The sequence below is a fragment of the Gopherus evgoodei genome, chromosome 16, assembly GCF_007399415.2.
Source record: "Gopherus evgoodei ecotype Sinaloan lineage chromosome 16, rGopEvg1_v1.p, whole genome shotgun sequence".
NCBI lineage: Eukaryota > Metazoa > Chordata > Testudines > Testudinidae > Gopherus > Gopherus evgoodei.
Window position 1 is genome coordinate 63,181 of NC_044337.1, and position 21,517 is coordinate 84,697.

At 49.8% G+C, this 21,517-nt stretch overlaps 1 protein-coding gene and 1 long non-coding RNA gene across 5 annotated transcripts in view; one reads left to right on the top strand and one right to left on the bottom strand.

Moving 5' to 3' along the window:
- Window positions 1-2,708: 2,708 nt before the first annotated feature.
- Window positions 2,709-21,517, bottom strand: part of LOC115635995 (gastrula zinc finger protein XlCGF8.2DB-like) — a 71,385-nt gene continuing 52,576 nt past the window's right edge. The window contains exon 6 of one of the 2 annotated variants that reach the window (XR_003996765.1): window positions 2,709-3,083. The gene's annotated coding sequence lies outside the window, so the exon portion shown is untranslated. Of the gene's footprint in view, window positions 3,084-18,128; window positions 19,955-21,517 lie in introns of those variants that run through there. The other variant, XR_003996763.1, reaches the window with a different exon arrangement.
- On the top strand, window positions 3,352-6,741 carry LOC115636003. 3 transcript variants are annotated; one of them, XR_003996769.1, is made up of 5 exons: window positions 3,352-3,523; window positions 4,459-4,554; window positions 5,191-5,275; window positions 5,829-6,029; window positions 6,702-6,741. It is a non-coding gene; the product is annotated as an uncharacterized LOC115636003 (long non-coding RNA). The 3 variants fall into 3 exon arrangements; XR_003996770.1 differs by having other exon boundaries at window positions 5,937-6,029; XR_003996768.1 differs by having other exon boundaries at window positions 5,191-6,029.

Below are 21,517 nucleotides of genomic sequence, written 5' to 3' on the forward strand. Positions count from 1 at the left end.
AGTGTTAAACAGTAACTATTTTAAACCCCTTTTCTGTGTATAACAATAATTCCATCAACGTGTGTTCTAGGCTGAATTTAAAAGTGGTGAGAAAAGTTAAACTCATTCTAAAGAATCGGGTTATAAATTAAGCATTTAAAATAATGTTAAATATGAAAAAATGTGTTTTGAATTGATCGGGGGGTCGCACTCAGCACCTTGCTTTGTGCAAGGGGTCACCAGTTCAGAAAGTGTGAGAACCACTGGGTTACACAGGGAAAGAGCAAAGAGAGACACTGAAACAGGCCTGCAGGGGAAATACCTGGGGAGAGGAGTTCCCAGCTCACAAATCTTCCCTGCTCCATTTTCTGCCCCATCCCTGGGCTTTATCTCCAGTGCCGAGGACATCACAGATCCTCCTCTCTGGCAAGGGGGCTTGCACAGGTAGTTCCTTCTGCCAGGCCTCTGCCTCACTGAATAATTGCATAAACTCACTGGTGCTTCTCCCCTCCCCCTGCTTCTTTCTGTGACCCTTCTGCCAGTTGGAGTCGGCAGCAACATGGCACAGGGTTCAATATCTTGGGGATCCTTTTTAACAACACAACACAGAGCCCGCTCGAGCCCCCACCCAGTAACCTGGGACAATCCCACACCACCTCTGGGTGTCTCTAGAGGCAATACTTCCCCTCCCCAGCACCGAGTCTGAGGCCGTGTCTACACTACCAATGCCAATAATGGGCTCCGCTCGACAACAATTCACAGCAGTGCGGCCCGACACACATTCATTTTCATCCTCTGAGTCAGGAAACCCACAAAGGCCTCTTCTTCTGTACTGGAGCAGGCAAAAATAAGGTGACACAATTATTCTGATTGCTAAAAGCAGGTATAGGGGGTTGTGTATTTTGAAAAAAAAAATCCATACTGATCTTTCTAACTAGCAGCATGAGATAAAGAAAAGAACGCGGACAAACCTTGTCACTAACGGCTAATGTCTTAAATGGGAAATCAGCGGCACTTTGTAGCTGGGGGAACGTACAGTCTGAATTTGTGTGACCCGACCCCAGCCCCCAGCCCCACATAGCAGTGGGGCTTGGCACTCTGTCTGTACACTGGTGTGGTGGCTGAGTGGTTAACCAAGCAGTGACGATCCAAGGAGGTTTCCTGAGTCGGTTTCACTCCTGAGGAGATTCTGCACCAAAAAAATAAAAATTCTGTGCACAATATTTTAAATTCTGCAAATTTTATTTGTCAATAAATAAATGTGGAGGCTCCAGCATGGTAGAGGGGAGCAGAGGCTCCTGGCTGCACAGAGGTGGGATATCACCCTGCAGTCCCCTCTCTCCTCCAGGGAAACAGACTTGGTGAGGCTGCATCTCTCTGCCGCCTACTCCAGGAGCCCCCAAAAGACTTCCCAGAAGTGCATGACCACTCCTGTGGCTTCCCTCTCAGACAGTCAGATCAGCTGGCCCTGGGCGATTTGAAAGGGCCTGGGGGCTCCTGCCACTACTACCTGCAGCACAGTGGGGCTAAAGCAGATTCCTGCCCACCCTCGCTCTGCACGGAGCACCATTCCCAGAAGCATCTGGCACGTCCCTGTGAGGTGCACCTCTCACACGCTGCCCCTGTCCCAAGCGCCAACTCTGCCATTGGAACTGTGGCAATGGGAGCTGCAGGGGTGGTGCCTGTCGGCAGTGGCCCCAGGAGATCCCCCCCGGCCTCCTTCATGTAGAAGTCGCTGCCAGATGTGGGTGCGGGTCACTTTCAGGAGCTGCCCAAGGTAGGTGCCACACCCCAACACTCTGACCCGGCCCAGATCCTGCACCCTGCATGCACCCAAACTCCCTCCCTGAGTTTGCCACTGCCCCTCCTGCACCCCAACCTGCTGCTCCAGCCCAGAACCTGCACCTCATGTACCCTAACTCCCTCCCAGAGCTTACACCCCCTCCTGCACCTAAACTCCTTCCCAGAGCCTGCCACTGCCTCCCCTACTCATCCCAGAACCTGCACCTCATGTACCCTAACTCCCTCCCACAGCCTTAGGCAGAGGTGGGGGGAGGGAGAGGGGCAGGGGCAGGACTTGGACCTGTTCTGGGCATCACCAAAAGTGATATAAACCTGGCAACCCTGAGCTGGAGCCCCAGTCACAGCACATCTCTCACCTTCCAAGAGGGGACTCTGTGGGGCAGGGCTCTGCTGGGGCTTTATGCCTTCCTTTTGTCAGGGACTCTAACCCCGACGGCAAAGTTCGTTGTCTGACCGCGAGAGAGACAGGCAACACCAGCAAGGTCCGATTAAAAGCTCTTTATTGACAAGTGCACGCATCAATAGAGAGCAGCTCATCTCCAGAGAGAACCAGCCCCCTCTTTACATCTTAGTATAAGCCTATATAGACAGTTCCATCGCGTCATAAATTATTTACTGGAGCAACCCACCCCCTTCTTTTAACAACTAGAAACTAGACACCTTTAGTATACATGCATGCCTAAAGTTAGAAATGTAGGGGAGTTAAAAACAAACAAAGAACAAAACCAGGGAGTGAAAACAAGGAGGCTGGGAAACTAGGGCTCTTATCAGTTCTTCGAAGGAGCTGCCCGAACACAGCACATCTGTTACTATGCCAGGAATGCAGCTTCACTTTTATCTTACTTTTTCCCAGCGCTTGTGAGACATGCTGCTGCTTCTCAGTGTTTTCCACTCAGGGATTACCCACAAACCTCTGTTAGCCTGACTTTGGTTTTGTCTGCTATATCTTTATTCAGGCCTAACACTTTAATCACCCTGGAAGGGTAAATGGGGAGAGAATTTGTTCTTCTTTTTCGTGCAGAGAACACGCAGGGAGCACCCAAGCTAACGGAGGATGGTTTCGAGCCGTCGATCTCAGGGTTATGGGCCCAGCACGCTCCCCCTGCACCACTTTGCTGTGAGAGAGACGCTTCCTGCAGGATCTATTCCCAGCGCACCTCCCAAGCTGTGCCCTGGCGAGCTCTGCCCAGGGGATTTAGAGGCTTTAGAGGCAAGTGATTGACACGTGCTGGGTCCCAGCTCCAGCGCTGAACTGACACCTGCTCGCAGCATTCCCGTTTTGCAACTAGCTGCGGTTTCTGCTGCAATAAAGAAACCATCGTTACACCGGCAGGGCCCGGGGGGCGAGGACGCGCGTGGGGCGGGGACGCTCCTGCCGGGGGGGGGGTCAGGGCTGGGGGGATGGTTATTACGTGGGGGTCACAAGCCCTCCCAGCTCTGCCGCTCCCCGGGAAAGGGCGGCGGAGGGGGAGATCTGAGAGGCACCAGCTGGGAGAGGGCGCGGGGCCAGGGGAAAGGATGAGCGGTGGGGGGAGGCTCAGGCTGGCCCCGGGGACCCCCCTTACCTGGGCTGGAGAGGGGAAGCGGCCCCGAGGCAGGCTGGGAGATGTAGTTCCTGACTCTCCCTGGAGCGGAAGTGACATCGGCGGGAGGCGGAGCCGCGCTACGAAGGACCCTTGGGCGCTCCGGCTCTGCCTGGCTCGCGCGGGGCCGTTGGAGCCTCTCCCGGGACAGGAGAAGGGTTTGTGCCGTTGGGGCTCTGGGCATGCGCAGATCGCGGCGGGAGAGCCCTTCATTAACCCCCCCCCCGTGCCCGGCCCGGGCCATGCCCCGCTGGAGCCGCCCTGGGGCCGCCCCGGGCTCTGCCCGCCTCGCTGCGGAGCTGCAGCTCCAGGTCCCGGAGCGAGCCCCGGGGCGGGGCCGGGGTCTGGGCCGGGCGGTGACTCTGCCCCAGTGTCCGGTGGGGGGACCCGGCATCTCACAGCGCCGGGATCTGCTCCCGGGGGGGGGGGGCAGCGCCCGCGGGGAGCTCGGAGCTGCTGTCCCCGCAGGAGCCCAGCGCCCCCCGGGCCCGGCCAGGCTCTGCCCTGGGGCCCCACGGGGGGTGCTGGGGGGAGGGGCCTGGTCCCACTGGGGTCTCTGCGTGGGGCCGGGTGGGGGCTGTGGGGGGTGAGACTGGGCTGGGGGGCTGGGAAAGGGGCGGGTGGGAAATGTCTGTGCAGCCCGGACATGGCGGGGGGGGGGGGTGAGAAGAGCAGGTGACCCCTGAGGAGCGGGGAGAGAAAGGGAGGGGCTGAGATCCCCTCGGATTTACCACTGCCCGTGGGGACCCCCCCTCCTCTCCCGTCCTGCCCCCTTTCTCTCTAGAGAGCAATGAGCAACACCCAGGGTGACCCCCCCCCTCAAATCCCTGAGAAGTTCCCTGTTCCCCTCCCCCGATTGTGCCCCATTTTCTCTCGATTTTGCCAGTGTCCAGCTCTCATTGTGGCTGGTGGGGGTTTGAGGGGTATCTGGGATCCCTGGCCAGGGATTCTGCGGACTGGGTGCCAGGGAATATCTGGTGAGACCCTGGCTGGGTTTGTGGGGGTGTCTGGGGACCCTGGCTGGGAGTCTGGGCTCTGGGTACTGGGGGGTGTCTGGGGGCTGCTGCTAACCATGATCCTTCTCCCTGATCAGTTTGTGCCAGAATCCTGACTGCAAGCACTGCCAGGCAGTCCCCGGCCAGACCCAGTTACTGTGATAACTTTCTATCCACTTGTCAAACACTGTGAGGTGAAATCACTGATTTTTCTTTTCTACTCTCTTGAAAACTGCAGGAACTTCCTGTTCCATTGGGAATATTCATTCCTTCCCCCCCAGCCCTTATCCTAGATCTAGGGGGTGAGGGAGGTGGGAAGGGGGTCAGCACTGCCACACGATGGTTTCTTCCACAGCATTCTGGACTCATTCTTTTTGAAATCTGGTTTCATTGAGACCAATTTTCTGTATCCAAAGAAGTGAAAGCTCATGCTGAAATAAATTTGTTAATCTCTAAGGTGCCACAAGTATTCCTGTTCTTTTTGCGGATACAGACTAACACGGCTGCTACTCTGAACATTGAGACCAATGTTACTCCAGAGTCACTGTATGGAAACACAAAGAGTGATTCCAGATGGACAGTGGGGCAAATGAGATCAGCAATTCTCCCTGTGAGGAGGGGCTCTCATTAGCTGCTCTCCCCAGAGAGCTAAAGGAGGAAAGCTGCTCAGATGCTCTGTCCCTCTCTGCTCAGGATATTGGGGTTCAGCTTTCTGGGTCAGACGCTGCAGCCTCCATTGTGATCTGGGAGACCAGGCTTAGCAGCTGCTGCTCCCCCAGCGGGGTTCTTTGCTGGGAAATGACTTTAATTAAAGTTTCTTTTCTGCCCAGCCAACGTGATGACTTTCTCTAGCTCGTACTAGCCCCTTGTGGGAGACCTGGGCCCTGTTAATACAAATTCTACCAGAGACTCCAGGTAACTGAAAGACCTCAGGGAAAGTGCTGGGGTCTGGCAAGAAAGTGACTCTGCCCAAACAGTCCTTCCTCATTTCTCCTCCCATTAGCAATTGCCAGGAGCAAATCCAGCCATGGGAGAGCAAAGCCCCCAGGAATGGGACGTTCCCAGCCAGAGGGGCCAGGGAGAGAGGACAGGGGAAGGAGAGACTGAAAGGGGCAGTGGGAGAAATGAATTGGGGGGAGAGATTTCCAGCTCTCTGGTCCACCCAGACACATGTATTGCTGCATCCCTGGGCAGAACCACTTTCCAGTGAACAAAACAAAGATCAGAGAGAGGAAAAGCCAGTTCCTGATTCCATATTCCCCTGCTGGGCTGTGGCTGCGGTGGGGTCAGTGTCCGAGGGAATCCTCCACAGTGACTCCTTTGGTTCTGCTCTTTTCTAGCCTTGTGTTCAGAGACTTTGTTATGGGGTGAGGGGAGGGAGAAGGGAGATTAAAAATGTCTCTGTGGGCTTAGCCTGGCAGCAGGGGCCAGGTCTACAGTGTAATAACATGCTTGTTCTCTTTCCCAGCATGGCAGAATCTAGGATGTCTGTCTGCAGGGAAGGGCCTGGGAGAATCATCTTGTGAAATTAACTAAAGCCTGTTCTGAAACCCCCACAACTGCCCTTCTCCCCCAGACAGGCTGGAGAATGACGTCCATGTTTCGCTCTAGCTCATCCCATCCTCCCATGGGAGAGGGAAGAGAAATGGGTGCAGAGGAGCCTGTTAAGGTAGGGATTATTGGGAGGTTGCTGGTGGGTTCCTGCAGGGCGGGAGAGGGACAGCAAATACACCAGAGATGCGAAGATTTGCACAGTCTGGTTTGGAGGTTGGAGTGGGGCAGGAAATGCACAGGGTGGGGAAGGGAGGAGGACAGCTTGAGATAAACCTGCTGGGAGTTGTTTATTAAGTGGCCTAGATTCTAGGAACAGACCCATGAGATTAGGTGGTGGAAATACCCTAATCTGTGAAACCAAGAATAACCCACCTACATGGAGCTAGTCAACCTGACCAGACTCCCAGTGCTGGAGCCTGACCTGACTGACCAGCAGCTGCTGTGAGATATGAAGGAGGCACCCACCAGTGAGGTTTAGGGGAGCTGCCCCGCCCTTCATATCCAGCTCCTCACGATGAGAAGGTTATTGGGCTTCCTACCAGGGAGCTCTCCCTGGACCCTGCTAGGGGATCCATCTCCTGTATCGTTCTGTGGCTAGTAGGGGGGTTATGGATCTGCTGGGAGAGACAACGGGCTCTCTCTTGGTCCCTTTAACCTGGTGTTTCCAGGATACTCTTTGCAGGGTGGGGGTGGGACTCTGTTGACTGTGATTGGCTGCTGTCCCCCATGAATAGTGGGGCTGAGAGTGGGACATCAGGTACAGAGTGTTGGACTCTTGCTCTTTCAGAGGCCGGTGACCTTTGAGGAGGTGGCTGTGTATTTCACCAGGGAAGAGTGGGCTCTGCTGGACCCCACTGAGAGAGCCCTCTACAGGGATGTCATGCAGGAGAACTATGAGAATGTGACCTCGTTGGGTAAGGATTCCCGTCCCCTGTTCTTGGAATAGGAAATGAAGAGATAAGGTTCATGCCAACCCCACAATGCCACTTCTACTCTGCCCTGTTTCAGCATCACGCCAATATGCCAGTGACACACACGCACTGCCACAGGCCCTTCCCTGCTGCAGAACGCTTTGGGAACAGAGCACAGGAGCCATATCACACAGTGTCAAATAGCTCCTGTTTGCTCAAGTGAACTTCTTTGAGATAGGACGACCATATCTGCACGGAATATTCGAGATATTGCCTCTATATAAATCCATGGTACGCCCATAGGAGATTCTGTCTTATCATCTATCCCCTTCTTAATGATTCCCAACATTCTGTTCACTTTTTTTTACTGCTGCTGCAGATTGAGTGGATGTTTGCAGAGAACTATCCACAGTGACTCCAAGATCTCTCTCTTGAGTGGAAACAGCTAATTTAGACTCCATCATTCTGTATGTGTAGTTGGGATTATATGTTTTCCAATGAGCTGCAGTATGTGTTATCCTGACGTCTAGTACTGCTGAGATCCTGAATTCAGTGATATCCCTGCCCTTCCTGTTCCCTTTCTCCACCGAACCCCACCAGCCCATGGTTACTGTTCCCAGCTTCCCCAAGACTCTCTCATTGTCTCTGTCTCTGGACCTCTCTGTCAGCAAGAAGCAGTACCAGGGAGACATGCCCTCTCTCTGGAGTCTTTGATTTCTGGGACATAGATTTACTTTCTCTGTGTTTTAGGAGACACTTTGAAATTGAGTGTCTGTGACATTAAGCACAGTGCAATCTGGACTGTTGAACAGCTGTGTCCCCTCAGTTCCCAAGCTGGGGTGCCTTTTCCACGGCTCTTCTGTGAGAGCAGCCACTCCTGGGCAGTTCACACACAGTCTCCAGCATGTAACTCACTCCCAGCTACACAGTTTTGAGTGCTGCTAGTCAGTGACTCACAAATTACAGTACCTCGCAGGAGAACCCCAGAAAATTCTCTGCTCCCCGACTTTCCCCAGAAATGTGCATCTTTCCCTGTCCAGCTCACTCCTGAACAACACAAGCTCATATGAAGTCTTTCATTTCATCAGTGGAAAATGACATGTGCCAGCCTTGTTATCCCAGATGGAGTTTCCAACACACTTTAATACAAACACACTGGTTAGATAAAGAATAAAACAAGATTGTTAACTATCAAAAAACATATTTTAAGATACAGATAATGAGGCATAAAGCTCAGAATTGTTTACAAAAGAAATGCAAGATAAAACACAAACTAATGTCTAAGTTAACAAGCTGAAACGGATTCAAGGCAAATGTTTCTCTCACCCTGTGCTGAGACAGGCTGATTTTCCTTTCACCAGGTCTCGGCCTAACCCACCCTGCCGCCCACGTTCAGCTCTTCAGGAGTTAAGTATCAGAGAGGTAGCCGTGTTAGTCTGGATCTGTAAAAGCAGCAAAGAATCCTGTGGCACCTTATAGACTAACAGACGTTTTGGAGCATGAGCTTTCGTGGGTGAATACCCACTTCCTCAGATGCATGTAGTGGAAATTTCCAGGGGCAGATATATATATGCTAGCAAGCAAGCTAGAGATAACGAGGTCAGTTCAATCAGGGAGGATGGGGCCCTGTTCTAGCAGCTGAGGTGTGAAAACCAAGAGAGGAGAAACTGGTTCTGTAGTTGGCAAGCCATTCACAGTTATCTCTAGCTTGCTTGCTAGCATATATATACCTGCCCCTGGAAATTTCCACTACATGCATCTGAGGAAGTGGGTCTGTTAGTCTATAAGGTGCCACAGGATTCTTTGCTGCTTCTTCAGGAGTTGTCATGAGCAGAGGGAAAGGGCAGAGAGAGAGAGAGAGAAGCATTTTCCTCGTCTCTTTTTAGAATTCAGTCCTTTGTACTAGAAACCACTTCAGTTCTCAGCTCAGTCATGGTGACAGGCTGTCTGTTGGAGATATGAGAATTGTGCGGGAAAGTCTACAGAAAGAGCTTTGGAGCTTTGGTCAAGCTAGTAGGCGTAAAGTATTAGCTGAGCTTGTTTCTCTGTGTAAAGGGCAGAGAAAGGCAAAGTGGAATGGAAAATCCCCCAAATTGGGGAACAATGGCTCTGTGTGCCGAAGGGGCCTAAGCAGGTGAAGTGGAAAGTCCCCAAACACACTGATTTGCAATAACCGAGATTGTGAAACATAACCACAGTGGAAGTGTTAGAAAAGTCAAACCACAAACTAGACTAGGAATAACAATAACAGGAACAGCCAAATATGGAAAACTGATTGTTCAGCTTGCTTTTGACCTGCATTATATTTTGCAATATATTCCAAATAAGGTAATTAATGTGTCACTATTTGTGGTTTTAAGCTTTAAAAGGCTTGTGTGATTTTTAGCTCAGGGGGAGAGGATTCCAATAGCTGTCGCCCCCTGCGCGCTTGTAAACAAGAAAAGAGCCTCAGGCTGAGCTGATTCAAAATCAATCCTGTGGTCGTTTTCCACAACAGCTTCAAGAGGTCCCTGTGATGGAATGTAAATGTCTTCTTCACACCTTCCCCCTGCAGGAGAATGGCTGTTTGACCAGCTGTTTGCCTTGCTGTCTCTGAGGAACTGGTCTGTGAGTGTTCCCCAGAACTGTTAAATTTTTCAGTAATATCATACTGTAAAATCTCATAACTTTACATACAGTGTTACTACACATTTTAACAGGAGGATAATGTTCAGTAGGTTATGGGTTTTCAAATGATACCTCACAAGCCATACTGTGTACAAAATTGATCATAATTTTCTAGAAGAGTGAACACAGGGGTATAGACTGACACAGTGTCTGTGTGTGTGTTCCCAGCAGATATGTGGGTATTTCAATCCCTCTAAGCATAGTGTTCAGCATCTTCATGGACCTGGGGAACTGGTCCTGGGAATTCACTGGTTTACCAAGTGTGACACTCTATGGAATTGTGAGACACTTTGGTATTAATAATAAAATAATAAAATCTGATAAAATTGCAATGAATCATGCTAGATATGCCATGGAAGGTGTCAGTGAAAATGTTATGATTTTCCAAGTATGATCATTTTGTTTCTATCTTTCTATCACCTTTGTATTGTGAGTTATAGATATGTAGGGTATATCTGTATTTCCAGACTTGTGCAGTGTTTCTGGGTGACACCTCCAGACATATTGGCATCAACACTGCCTAGCCTGTTTGATGGCCCATTGAGGATCATCAGCTGTACAATGAGCCCATGGAAAGGACCAAGGGGATACACCTATTGAGTCAGCAAGACATTCCCGCGTAAGCCTGTGTAATGAGACCTCCAAGGCTTTCCCATGCCATGTGCTGTGAATCTTGTGTTTGGGACACAGGAAGAACAAGCCACATAGCAAAAGGAATATAAAGCGGAGCTGCATCATCTCCATTTTGTCGTCAATCCCCCTTCCTGCCTCTGGAGCAACTTCTCTACAACCTAAACCCTGGAACAAAGGACTGAATGACCCATCCAAGCTGTGGATGTGTTCCAGACAGACTTTCACACTGGCAACTCACTAATACTGCTAAGAACCTGATTTGTCCATTCTGGAATGTATCTGAAACTTCATTCTATCTTATTTTGTTTAAACCTTTAGTTTAGATGCTAAAGGATTGGCTGGCAGTGTGGTATTTTCAGTAAGATCCAAACCTATACTGACCTGGTAACATGGCTGACCTTTGGGGTCAAAAGATCCTTTTGTTTATGCGAGCAGTTTTTAAATAACCTTTCACTGTGCTGAATCTAGGTGCTGATTGGGAGTCAGAGAACTGGGATGCAATAAAGGGGGCTGTGTGATTTCTTTTTTCAGCTTCTCGATAACCCATGTGGGTGATCTCTTTTTCAGCCTGCCTTGATCTTGGCATTTTCAGTGAGAACTGCCTCTGGCCCGCCAGGTCACACTAAGCACTGAAGTTAACTAAACGGAATGTTTTTTATGACCAAGTCTTATGAAATCAATTGAACTCCTTTGTTTTCTTTCATCTGAGCAGGGTTTCTAGTTTTCTAACATGATGTGATCTCCCAGCTGGAACAAGGGGAAGAGCCATGGGTCCCAGACCTCCAGGGCTCTGAGGAAAGAGAGATCCTGAGAGCTCCCCGCACAGGTGAGAAAACATTAAACCAACTCAGAATCTGTAAGTGCCTAAAGGAAACATCTGGTATGCCCAACAAAGCCCTTGGGAGGTCTCTCAGTTCATTATAGTCCCTAGCAGGGGTCGTATCCTCAGGGTAAATAAAGCTTATGGCTTCCTGTAGATCCTAGCAGACACCAGGCATTAGCTTCCTCCCTTCCCCCTGCATATTTGGATGGGATGTGAAGGCTGAATTCATCCCCCTCCTCTGTCCTATTTAGGGGAAGAGTTTGGGGGTGTTCAGTTCCTGATTTTTATTTGACCTGTCTTCAGCACTTGTTTTGGTTTGGTCTTCCCCTTTCCATCCCTGTTTGAGGTTTCTGTCTCTATCACAGCAGGTGATGCAATGGCATGTGAGAAAGAGGAGCAGAATTCTCAGCAGGAAAATGTTGAGCAAATGGATAAACACAGAGCATTATCGCAAAGATCGAAAAGGAATGTGTCCAGGAGTAATGAGCAGGGAAACTCCTTTGAGATTCAGCACAGACCAGAAAGAGAGCAAGGAAACCAGCCAGGGGAGAAATTGGATAAATGTATTTCCTGTTGGGGAACTCAGAAGGTCCTCATGGAAACCACAACACAACAGGAAATCCTTAGGCAAAAGAGAAAAAATACATGCAGTGAGTGTGAGAAAAACTTCATTCACAGATCAGCCCTTTCTGTTCATCAGAGAATCCACACAGGGGACAGGCCCTACGAATGCCGTGAGTGTAGGAAAAGCTTCACTCAAAGATCAGCCCTTTCTGTTCATCAGAGGATCCACACAGATGAGAGGCCCTATGAATGCAGTGAGTGTAGGAAAAGCTTCACCCACAGATCAGCCCTTTGTAGACATCAGAGGATCCACACAGGTGAAAGACCCTATGAATGCAGTGAGTGTGGGAAGACCTTCAGCCGCAGCTCAAACCTTATTACCCATCAAAAAATTCACACAGGGGACAGGCCCTATGTATGCAGTGATTGTGGGAAAACCTTCACTCACAGATCAGCCCTTTCTGTTCATCAGAGAATCCACACAGATGAGAGGCCCTATGAATGCCATGAGTGTAGGAAAAGTTTCACTCACAGATCAGCCCTTTCTAGACATCAGAGGATCCACACAAGTGAAAGACCCTATGAATGCCATGAGTGTGGGAAAACCTTCAATCGCAGCTCGCACCTTATTACCCATCAAAGAATTCACACAGGGGAGAGGCCCTATAAATGCTGTGAGTGTGGAAAATGTTTCACTAAGAGTTCAGTCCTTTCTGAGCATCAGAGAATCCACACGGGGGACAGGCCCTATGAATGCAGTGAGTGTGGGAAAACCTTCTCTTGGCACTCAGCCCATGTTAGCCATCAGAGAATCTGCAAGGGAGAGCAACATTGTAAAAATCTCTAGGGCTATCAATACTTTTTCTTTAATACTTTTCCTAATTCCCACATAGTAACTTTTAAAGCTCTTTGATCTGTGTGCAGCACCATTATCCTCAGCTTGTCCAGATGAGTGGCCCATTTTTGCCTTTTGCAGTTCGCCTTCTTTTGAGATGGACCTATTTGTCCTTTCTATTGTCCCAAAAGTAATTTGAGTGTGCCCTTCCTATGAGGAACCAGGGCGCGTCACATTTATACCTTTCCTCCTATTGCAAAGTTATTGTTAGAGTCACCAGTGATACAGATTGTATCATTGCCAGTTGTTCTCACGTTGCTCTGGGTTGTGCTGAAGAGCAGTTATGTTGGGAATTTTTCAAATTAGATGTAAATGAAGAGGAGCTGGGGCAGGAAAAAAGTATAATTTCTGCTTCCGTGACACTGGAAGGAGATGGAGTGATGCAAAGATTCCCTCCTTCCCCTTCACTGCAGAACTTTTATCTTTTGCCTGAGCCATGCAGAGTTTATCTTCATCACATTCTATCCATCCACTTCTCAAAGTGTCATGTGATGACGCATTCTCCATTGTCTGTGCTTGTAGATGATGTTTTGACTTCTTTAATCCTATATCAGAGTCGCTATGACTGGAGATGAAAGTGTCAAAGGACCTGGGAGGGGAATTCAAATGGATCCCAAATACAGTGTGATCATTTAGAGTTTAAATCCCAGGTTCCATCTATTGTAAAGCCACTTCTGGCAAGAGGGCTATTTTTCCCTCATTATGGGACTCCTAGGATACTAAAAAAATTGTAAATAACGTAACTGACAGGGCTGAGTGAAGCAGGTTTGAATGGATCAGAGGACAATGTGGTGGGAGAATCTCTTGTCCCAGTTCTGAATAATCAGATGTAACCTGCTCTGGAATTTCACTTGACACTTTCTTTGTAATGTATTCTCTCTCTGTGATGTGGGTTTCTATCTTTCCTGAAGGCTGTTTGGTCACCCAATTGGATATTAGTTCAGTTTGATAGGATGTAGCTCAGATTTATGGAAGAATTGAAGACAATGACCCTTTGCTATAGTCCTCATTTATGATTTCAGCTTTGCTTTTTACCCATCCCTCCATGATGACATGGAAGAAGTTGAAGTGCAGTTCTATCAACAGGAGAGAACTCTCTAATTTACGGGACAGGCTAACGAAGAAATAGCAGTGTGATGGCGTGCGGCCGGGGCTCAACCCTCCCTGGGGAGGAGGGGAGCCACACCACCTCGCTACGTGTCATCTGAGGGCCTCTGCCCTTGAGGTTGAGCGGTCAACAGTTCGGGCAGCTCGGGCCCTGTAGGCAGGACCGAACACAGGCACAGTCAAAGGGGGCCCAGCCCTTGGTTCGGGCGGGGCACCAAACCCACAGTTACAATGGTTCAGACCCTTGTGACTCAGGGGCTGAGCAGTTATCAGTTCAGGCCACTCGGGCCCTGTAGACGGGACCGAGCAGTGGCCCAGTCAAAGGGAGCCCAGCCCTTGGTTCGGGCAGGGCACCAAACCCACAGTTACAATGGTTCAGACCCTTGTGACTCAGGGGCTGAGTGACAACCACCGTGGATGGCCTCCTCAGGCCAGGGGAGGGGGAGTCTGCCACCCTTGAAGGTGGCAAGGGGAATGCCGGCCCTCCCACTCCACTGCGTTCCAGCCCGGGGCCCTAGCAGCGGTTAACGCCGTTACCGGTCAGTGGGGAATCCTGACCGAAACACACTGACATGGGTTCCGGCATACTTGCAGTCTGACTGGGGTCAGCTACCCCCGGGCTACTTCTTATCTCCCCTTCTGGTCCTACCTGATCGAGGCCATCAGTCCCTGGGAAGCTTAGTAGCATGGGCTCCTCCTGGCCAGGGCTGGGCGGTAGATCCAGTAGTACCTCAGGAAAGTCCAGCCAGGCCTGTTCCGGGGGTTCCTCGGGCTAGTAGCAGGGACGGGGCAGTTCCAGCAGCTCCTCGTCGTAGCGGGCGCGGGGCAGCTCGGGCAGCTCCTCGTCGTAGCGGGCGCGGGGCAGCTCGGGCAGCTCCTCATCGTAGCGGGCGCGGGGCAGCTTGGGCAGCTCCTCATCGTAGCGGGCGCGGGGCAGCTCGGGCAGCTCCTCGTTGTAGCAGGGAAGTTCTGGCCAGTCAGGGCAACAGCCCTGGGACTCCGCAGCTTCCCAGTCAGGAGCACCCTCTAGCAGGTCTGCTCCCAACGGTGGCAGGGCTCCAGCTGAGGGCTGAGGGCCTGCTTTTATACTTCCAGGGCGCCTCCTGACCCTCTGAGGGGCAGGACTACCGCTCAGTGGCCCCGCCCCTTTTGGCATCTGATGGGGCTCGACCCTCCCTGGGGAGGAGGGGAGCCACACCGCCTCGCTACAAGCAGTGATTTAAAATCTCCTCTCAGAAATGGTGAACAACAGCAGAACCCCAACTAACTGAAGGAAGTGCATATGATCACAGTGTATTTCAGTTGTTTAAGGCAATATTGTCTCCGATGATCTGGGAAGAGAATTCCATGGTAAGTGGTTCTGAACTAGGCAAAATGGCCATGTGTTTGGTTCCCAAAGCATTTGTAATCCAGGCTCTACAGAAGATCTCTCCTAGCTAATCCTATGCTATGGGAAATGCAGGCCTTCATGACACAGATGTTGAGGAAATACAAGTGGAGTTTTTGTCGAATTTATCCTTTGTAGGCTCTAAAGATGTTTATAAAATAAAACCAGTATTGAAAATGTAATATCTTCAGAAAAATAGCCTTTTTTTAATAGAATGTCCAGCTGTGGTAACTAACGAAGATTCTGATCCAGGCCTATGTCCAGTCCCTTCCCTAGACCTGTGCCACTGAGTTAAAGAAAAGCTGGGCATGTTTCAGGAAGCCATTCCTCATTAACACTGCTGAGATTTGAAGTGGTTTTGTAAAGGATTCTACTTCCGAGAAGTGTAACTTTACCCTATCCAAGACCAATGATTTGGAAAGAGCTGAGGTTGAAAGAGTCCACACCCAGTTCTTGGTTTCCACCCCAGTAAAGGAAGCTATGGTAACCCAAGGAAAATTGTTTGTACAAGTCCACTTCCTAGTTCAATGTCACTGATTACACTTCCAAAGTATGCCAGGGTTAGACTGAGAACAGTCATCCTTCACTGTTTGGATGCAAATAGAGAGTGCTTTATAGGACATTCCTTCCCTGTGGATCCCAAACTGGCTGCCTCGTTGGGTAACAAAGGCTTTTAGGCTGTAGAAATGATGGTAACCAATGAGGCAACGAATTTGGCAGCCTCCATTTTCAGACTTCTAGATACCCGCATGTTGAGTCCTGATACTATGGTTTTGTGTCTGACGCTGTGGCTACACAATTAAGCTCATGTTGGCACAGCTGCACCAATGTAGCTGCGCTGCTGTAGCACTGCTATTACAGGTGCTCTAAGCCAATGGGAGAGATTTCTCTCATCGGACTTGAGTAGTGCAGCCCCCGCAAGCAGCGGTGGCTTTGTTGGCAGGAGAAGCTCTCCCGCTCATGTAGCACTATCTACACGGGGTTAGGGCTGTGTAACTACGTTGCTCAGCTGTGTGGATTTTTCACACCCCTAAGCAATATAGTTATCCCGATAAATGTCTTTAGTGTAGACCAGAGAGGTTTCTCTTGTGCTTTATGCATTTACATTACTTCTCTACCTCCTCCTACTTTGAAAGATTAAAAAGTGTGAAAAGAGAGGTATTTTTCTCCATGATGCAAATATTCCAACACAGAAGACCCCTTCTACCAACATGTATGGCAGAAGATCCTGAGATATGTGAACTCGCAGAAGTGGTTGGGACCTACGTTGGGACAAACCACAATAAGAACCAGGGTTCAGTTGTTGGCAATGAGGATTAAAAGAAAACATATATGACAAGAATTTGTGATCTTTGAATATTGTGATAGATCCAGGCCAGCTGGTATAGCAGAAGGCAGATAAACTGGCCACTGGATGAACAGTTTTCTGTCCCCTGACTGAGCAGAGAAGGGGCTGCTCCAGGCTGATGAGAACACCTGACTCTAATTAACCTGCAAAGAGTCAGGTGAGGTCATTCAGTTAATGTGACCACCTGACTCTAATTAAGGCCCTGCTGATACTATAAAAAGGGCTCACTCCAGTCAGACAGAGAAGAGCTAGGGGTGAGGAAGTGTGGCTGAAGGGCTGGTTACTGAAGACACCCTCAGACCATCAAGGGAGCCCTAAGGAAAGGGTGAAGAAGGGAGAAGCAGGAGAGCTGTGGGGAAGTGGCCCAGGGAAACGTAGCAACTCTGGCAGTGAAAGATTGGCTGCCAACAACTGCTACCATTAGGGTCCCTGGGCCAGAACCCAGAGTAGAGGGCGGGCCCGGGTTCCCTCCAACCCACCATTACAGGAACATCTACTGGGAGGGGAAGTCAGGCCCCTGTCAGGACAGGAGGCTGAACAGAGACTGTGGGAGTTCTCTCAGCAACCTCCTTGCAGGCCTATGGTGAAAAGGGCTCAGTAGACTGTAACCCTGGCCCTAGAGAGAGAAGGGCTACGTGGAGGGTCACAGTGAGCCACTGAGGCTAGCATAAACTGCCTAGAAGTGCAGGACCCACGGGAGCAAGGTCAGAGCTCTGCCACAATATGTTCTTGTTACCAATTAAAATGAAATTATAGGTGAAGCTATTGATTAAAGAGTAAGAGACTGTGTGATAATCTGAATTATTTTGGAAAACTGAAAGTTGTCTTGTTTTTGTGTTTTGTTAGTCATACAGGAAATGATGGCTAATCTTAAAAAGTTAATTTGATTTAATTTACCCTGGTTCCTCAACTGTTGCTACAGCTCTAGTATCCATCAATCCAAAGACTGAGAGAAATGGAGAGTTCCAACTATTGTCCTTTTAGTATCTTATTGTTCCTCTCTCTGTTTTTTGTGCTGGCCTTTCTATTCTATCATTTTCTGCCTTTATTTAGTTGGTAACAGTTGGTTTCCATCACTCACGTTTGTTTAAATCTCTATCTGTTGTTAAGTTTTTTTTTTACTTGTTCGATAACTGTACTCAAGTGCTGTGTGAGATACAGTAGCAATGGTCCACAGTAAAACTAGTAACTTGGGATACTTGGGGAAGAGAGGATCTGGGATTTCACTGAGTATCTGGTGATCCAGGCTGGACCCCAGAGGGGGACACATTGAAGGAACTCAGGGGTTAGGGTGGCTGCTGTAGCTGAGAGGAGGGTCCTTGAGTTCCAGCAGGCTGGTGAGTTTGGTCACTAACATCCAGCTGCCAAATGCAAAACTCTCTCTTCCTTGTGGCAAGGGGCAAGAAGGAGACACAGTCCTCAGTACCCTGAGAAAGGTAACAATGTGTCTCTATGTTGATTCACTTGTCAAATTCACATAGGGAAAACTCCCGATAGCACAAAATTCTGCCCTATGAAATCATGGAACATATGCTCTTTGCTCTGTGAAAGCATGTAAAGAATCCAAGTGCTGGAGGACAGGGTTTGGGTCCAGAGTGACCTAGACAAATTGGAGGATTGGGCCAAAAGAAATCAGAGGAGGTTCAACAAGAAGAAGTGCAGAGTCCTGCACTTAGGACGGAAGAATCCTATGCACTGCCACAGACTGGGGACTGACTGAGTGAGGAGGGATTTGATAGCAGCCTTCAACTACCTGAAAGAGCAGCATTGTGGGCTTTCTCCCCCGCTTTTGCTGGGCTGGGCAGGCATCCTGGAGACCTTTCTAGAAGAAAATTGGGAACTGAGTTAGAAAAACCAATGTGAAAACCAGAACCTCAGGTTTAGACTCATTTATTTATTATAATAAAGCTTCCATTCTAGTGTCACAGTCAATACAACTGCTTCAGCCTGACAGTTGCCCAAAGGGAAACTTAACTTCTCTGCAAAGGGAGTGGAGAGAAAACACTTTTCAGAGGCCAAGAGAGACAAGGGGGGGGGGGGTAAGAGCTTGTAGAGGACCAACCTCTGTTGGTGAAAGAGACAAGCTTTGGAGCTAACCCAGCACCCTGCTTCAGTTCTGTGTAGCCTGAAAGGCCATCTCTTTCATAAACAGCAGTTAGAACATAAGAACAACCATACTGAGTCAGAGCAGTTCATCTAGCCCACTGTCCAGTCTTCTGAAAATGACCAATGTCAGGTGCCCCAGAGGACCCCTGGGACCAACAGGGATACAACAACACTACAACCAAGGTTAAAAGTCAATGCACATGGGAGAAGCATCTTGTGTTTCATTCCTTACATGCTAGTCCCATCGTGTTGCCATTTCCTTTTCTTCCTTTCTGTTAAAAGCTTTGGTGTTTTGCACAGAATCATTATTTCCCCAGGAGAGACCCAGGAGTGGTGGCTGCATTCCTGTACCAAATAGTCACTGGAAGGGGGTAGACAAAGGCCTTTAGGACGAGGCATCTGTCACTGTCAAAAGATCATCTCCCTCCTGCAGGTCACTGGCAGCCTGAATTTGTTCCTTATCCTCCCAGAGTCGGGGGCCTGGAATCAGCACTACCCAGCCCCTCCGTATGTAGCAGGAACAAACACAAGCCTTGTCTTTAAAACAAGCTGTCTGCTTCCTTCTGAGGGAAGATTTTTCTATGAGTGAAGTTGAGCTTCAGTTCCCCTCTCCTGGGGGCGCGGGGACCAGCTCCCAATGAGATCTGTTTTCACCTTTGCCCTCTTTCAGTCACTCTGGGATCCTAACTCTGCTCCCAGCTGTCAGGGAGCTTCCAGCCCATCCACCCTGCTCATTAACTCTATGGTGATATGTCACCCCCTTGCCAGCACACAGAGCCTGCAGGAAAGCTCCTCCTGCCAGATGTGTTGGTGGTATAGTGTTGTGCATAGCTGCCTTCCAAGCAGTTGAGCTGGGTTGGATTCCCAGCCAATGCAATAATGGCGTCTCTCTTCTGTTATTTCCTTGTCTAGAAGTGGTTTAATTTCACTCATATTGTGTTACAATCACGTTATCAATAGAATGAGATAATAAATGTGTCAAAATCCAGCAGGTCCTACAGGATGGAGGCATACAAGGGGCTGGAATGTGTCATCTGAGAAAGACAGAACACTTGGAAACCTGCATCTCCCATCCCCTGGCCTTCTGTGTTATGATTCCAGCTGTGTGAGCTGTTTGTATGATGTTCCTGCATGATGGGGAAATAAAGTTGAGAGGCAGTTTTTGCTCCTGCAGATTCCTTTGCTGTTACAAACAAAAGGGAGGCAAAATAAACATAAACCCCAAGTTGTAATACAGATGGGGAAAGAGAAGATCACGGTTAAGCCAAACACTTCAAAATAAAAATTAATACTAAAAAGGGGAGGGGGACGAGATCAGGTCTGTGGAAATCCCCTTGATATTTGAACTCAAATTGTTAGAATCAAAATTCAGACTTGATACTGGAAAACCTGCAACTACCTGTGTCTGTGAACACCTGTGATGAGCAGGATCAAGTTGGGAGACTGTTCTGCTTCAATCATTTATTGTCTCTCTGTGTTCTGTCTCTTCTCCAATGTCTCTGCCTTTCTCCTCTTGCTCCCTCTCCCCTGTCCTTGCCCAGGAACTCACACTCTACGGCATTTAGGGAAAGCCAGATCTTCCATGTTCTGCACATGATCCTGTGTCAGAGGACGTGCGATCCAGGTCAGAACCAGTCACTAGAACAATATGACCCTTTATGGGCAATTTCTCTGCCTACTCTGCAATTTACACACACCCCCACTGCAGAGGGTGGGGTACAGCTCTGACTGAGAGGCCTCACAGCAGAAATTTCAGCCCAAAGACAAATTTGTATGAAATGTTGAGAAGTGAACAGCCCCCTTCCCCTCCCCCAAATCCCTAGACCTCTAGTGTCACCCCCATGGCACCAGCAAGGGAATCCAGTGAGTTGGGGTTACAGAATACAAGGGGGGAGGCAGCAGGGAGAGAGGTGACAGGGAGTCTCTCTTTTTCCTTCTCTCGTCACTTTCTGTTCTTCTTTCCTTCCAGGAACTGCAGTCACAGCAGGGAGGGCTTTGTCTCATTGTAAGGGATTCATGTCTGTCATGGAGGTGCTGGAAGTGACAGATTCTGTGACTTCCTGCAACCTCCACGACTTCTGCAGTTGTCACAGTGGTTGATTCCAAGGACACCCAATTAACTGGCTCTGGGGACCGCCCAAGCAGCAGCCAATGCGGCTGGCCTTGGGGACCGCTTGACCAGCGGTTCCGAGGGCAGCAGGAGCAGCCACAGCTTGGTGGCCCCCGGCAGCACTTCTGGGGTGGCCGGAGCAGCAGCTGGCCCCCTGGGGCTCCCCCCTGCCCCAGCAGCAGTTAGAGTGGCAGTGACTGTCAGGGCTTCTCCCCTGGTAGCTGGTGCTCATTAGCCATCAAATAAATCAAAACACTTCCAATTGCAAGTGGATTTAGCCCAGGACCCTGAGTCAGCAGCTGTTACACCCCCCACTGAGCTCTCTGGTCAGGTGTCCTAGTGCCGGGAGCCTCCTATTTACATCCTAAAATAGCATTTTTGCACCAGGGGGGCTGAAATTTTGGACTGGACATTGTAGCTCCACCGTTATTTTATTGAATTGCTTCAAAACAGCAAGTGTAGAAAGTCTCCTAAGGGCCAGGCTCTCTGCCATGGGAACAGCTGCCCCTGCTCTCCAGGAGTCTGTGCGTTCCACACAGTAACATACAAACCTGCTCCAAACTGAAGGGGGGTCAGACACAGGGCCGGTGCAAGGAAGTTTTGCACTCAAGGCAAAACTTCCATCCTGCTTCCCCCCCACCAGCCCTGCGGCAGCTCCCCGCCTCCCCCTCCGCCCTGAGGCACCCACCAGTGGCAGCTCCCTCCCTGCCGTGAAGCACCCCCCCCTGCAGCAGCTTCCCCTGACTCCCGGAGCCGTGCCGCACCTTCTCACCCCAGCTCACCTCTGATCTGCCTCCTCCCTGGGCATGCCACTCCTGCTCTAATCCTCCTCCCAGGCTTGCGGCACCAAACAACTGATTGGTACTGCAAACCTGGGAGGTGGGAGAAGTGGAGCAGCAACTGTGCGCTCGGGGAAGAACAGTGTAAAAAAAAATTGGGGGCACTGCTTTTTGGCACCCCCAAATCTTGGCACCTAGGCAACCACCTAGTTTGCCTTAATAGTAGCACCGGCCCTGGTCAGATAGTGACAGTAACACAAATCTTTAGACTAT